This window comes from Myotis davidii, unplaced genomic scaffold (assembly GCF_000327345.1).
Source record: "Myotis davidii unplaced genomic scaffold, ASM32734v1 scaffold975, whole genome shotgun sequence".
In the NCBI taxonomy this organism is placed as follows: Eukaryota; Metazoa; Chordata; class Mammalia; order Chiroptera; family Vespertilionidae; genus Myotis; species Myotis davidii.
This window is the reverse complement of record NW_006286791.1, coordinates 142046-145151: the sequence shown is the minus strand read 5'-3', so window position 1 is coordinate 145151 and position 3106 is coordinate 142046. Positions and strand designations below refer to the sequence as shown.

At 40.3% G+C, this 3106-nt stretch overlaps 1 protein-coding gene across 1 annotated transcript in view; it reads right to left on the bottom strand.

Annotated features, from left to right (window-relative positions):
* The window catches only part of HSF2BP (heat shock transcription factor 2 binding protein), a 72836-nt gene that overhangs the window by 33666 nt on the left and 36064 nt on the right, over positions 1 to 3106 (bottom strand). The window lies entirely within an intron of this gene.

Below are 3106 nucleotides of genomic sequence, written 5' to 3'. Positions count from 1 at the left end.
AATATATATGTTACATATATAATATATATAATAAATATCCCTCAATTCATAAATACACTGTACTCTGAAAGTGCAATTTAACTGTTTAAAATTTAGTCCTATCTTTCCATTCAGTAAACACTATCCATGACGTCTGGGCAGCTCTAGGTCAGGCCATACACGCCTGTTTAGTCCACAGCCTGAGGGATGAAAAACGCCATAGCCCCATTCCAAACAACCAACCAAGCAGTATGTGGAGTTAAATAGGATTTTATAAGCGGTCTTGGGAACTGACCTCAACTGGTAATATAGAGTCTAATGCAAATTGGAAAACTACAGGACTGGTTTCTGACACTACTGCAAAATACAGACATCCCCAAAACTTCACACTGCAAATCCATAAAAAAGGCTACACAAATGTTTCACAAACCCTTAAAAGAATGGATGAGATTTCAAGAAATGAAGAGGGAAAACCTCTCTGATCAAGAACTACTTAAGTGGAAACACAAATTCAGGGAGGTAAGTGCTAAAGATGATATATTTCAGAATTGCAGAGCTTAAGTATTAGTGGCTTCATGCAGACAGGCAGCCTCAGACCAACACAAGACAGATTCAGATCACAGGCCCTGCAGAAAGCCAGGAAAAAGTTAACTTCCAAGCTTGACCTATGGCCATGCTTTTTGGATGGTCTGAAAATCCACAAGCCAGTAACTTTAACACAAAGAGACCAGGAATGGGAGCTCCTTCAACTGCCTGGCCAAAGTAAACAAACATTCTCTTAAAGGGCCCTCAACCTGGTCTTCAAATAATTCCCCAAAAAACAATAATAATAAATGTGAGTTTGGAATAAAAATAAAAACATCCCCTGGCCAGTTTGGCTCAGTTGGTTGAGCATCATCCCATGCAACAACAACAACAAAAGGGTACTGATTAGATTCCTGATCAGGACATGTACCCGGATTGAGGCCTCGATCCCCAGTATGGAACATGCAGGAGGCAGCTGATGGATGTTTCTCTCTCACATCAATGTTTCTCTCTCTCCTCTCCCTTCCTCTTTCTCTAAAAATCAATAAAAACATTTTTAAAAGATAAAAATAAAATAATGAAAAATGATATTATAAGTAACAGCACAAAGAACCAATGAGAGCCAGATTTTTTATTTTTACTTCTAGTAAAAGGTCATACTAGAGGTATCAATTGCAGTATAGAAAAAACGATTATGTTTAATAGGTATAAATAATTATTTTTAAAAATTAAAGCCCTAACCGGTTTGGCTCAGTGGATAGAGCATCGGCCTGCGGACTGAAGGGTACCAAGTTCGATTCCGGTCAAGGGCATGTATCTTGGCTGCGGGCACATCCCCAGTGGTGGGTGTGTAGGAGGTGGCTGATCGATGTTTCTAACTATTGCTCTCCCTTCCTCTCTGTAAAAAAAAAATCAATAAAATGTATTTTTTTAAAAAAATTAAAAACATGATCAAAGATCTACTGAGTATTAGAAATGACCAGTTGTAAATAAAGTCAGAATTGGGTGAGAAAAAAAAAAGAAATGACCAGGCACTTCAAAAAAGAATCCAGTAGAACTTACAAAAATGCAAACTATAATAATCAAACTGTAAAACTCAAGAGCAACTGACACATGGGAAAAGAGAAATACTACACAGAAAATAGAGCTAAAGAAATGGCAGCAAATAGCGAAGCTAGGAAGGAGGAAGCCCTGCAAGGCCAATCCCAGAACAAGGGAAGCACAAAACACAAAATCGGCCCAGGTCATGGCCAACTTCGAACTGCACCAGTAGGAGACTAACACCAGAAGCCAGGGGAGAGGACAGCTGGCACCCCACAACGAGGTGTGGGGTTTGGTTAGTGACCACCTCAGGAGAACCAGAGTTGAGTCAGGTAAAGCTAACTACCTGCAAGGACAAACATCAATTCTTTTCAGGAAAAGACACAAGAGTCCAGAGTCCACAATGTATCTTCTGCAATGTCCAATGTCCAATCGAATATTTAACTAGCAAGGCCACATGAGGTGAGCAGAGTAAGGCACTTGTTTGGGGCGCAAATTTAAGCAGTGCCAAAATGCTCAGTAATCAAGATTGCAAATAATACTGCAATGCAAAAAAATTTTTTTTAACCCTCATTCAAGGATATTTTTCCACTTATATTTACAGAGAGAAAAAGGAGGGGGAGAGACACAGAAAGAGAAACATCAATTTGAGAGAGAGACATTGATTGGCTGTCTCCTGCATGCAACCAAGGTAAATGCCCTTGACTGGGAATCGAACCTGGGATCCTTCAGTCCGTAGGCCAACACTCTATCCACTGAGCCAAACTGCTAGTGCTGCAATGCAAAATTTTAAAAAATCAAATCTACTGCAAGGAACTCCACAATTAGCAATATATCAACATTTTAGATAAAGATGGAACAGTCACAGTGCCATGCCAAGACATAATGCTGCCCTCAGCAAAAGGAAAATCAGTAATTGTGACTGAATCCATTAAAATGGGACGGACAATAAACGACAGGGCATGCATATACACATGCCAGGAAACATGCTTTCCAGTTTTCTGTTGAAACAACTGTTTCCCCCTAAACTTTGTTTATCAAAAGCCAGCCCCATGGCTTGTTCGTCTTTACAGCTATATGGGCTGGTACCAACTGGGGACACAGTGAGTGCTCAGTGTAAACGTGTAAAGTGAGTGATTCCCAAAGGCCTGGAGCTGCAGCAGGCAAACACACAGCAATCGCTCCCCTTGTGCTCCCACGGCATTTTCAAAGTGCAGGCAGGGCTGGCATCCAGGCAGACACCACTGCCAGCACCTCGAGGGAATAGCGCCCAGTTCTCATTATGATCCTCACTCTCCTCATAGGCCACAACATGAGCCAAAATGGCAATCCTTTCAAGTTTTCCTGACAATTTTTACACATAAGCAAAATCTATTCACTACTAATCTATTTAATGAGTTATTAAGGGCTATTCAAATGTCATATTCATGAGGAAAATTCAGCACCTCCACTAAAATTTTCTGAGGTCTCTAATCCAATATCCTAAGAGAAAAGTTCCTACTTTAGATCACCAACACATGGCTGGAATTCTTTAAAATTAAGTGTATTGTCGCTGCTTTCA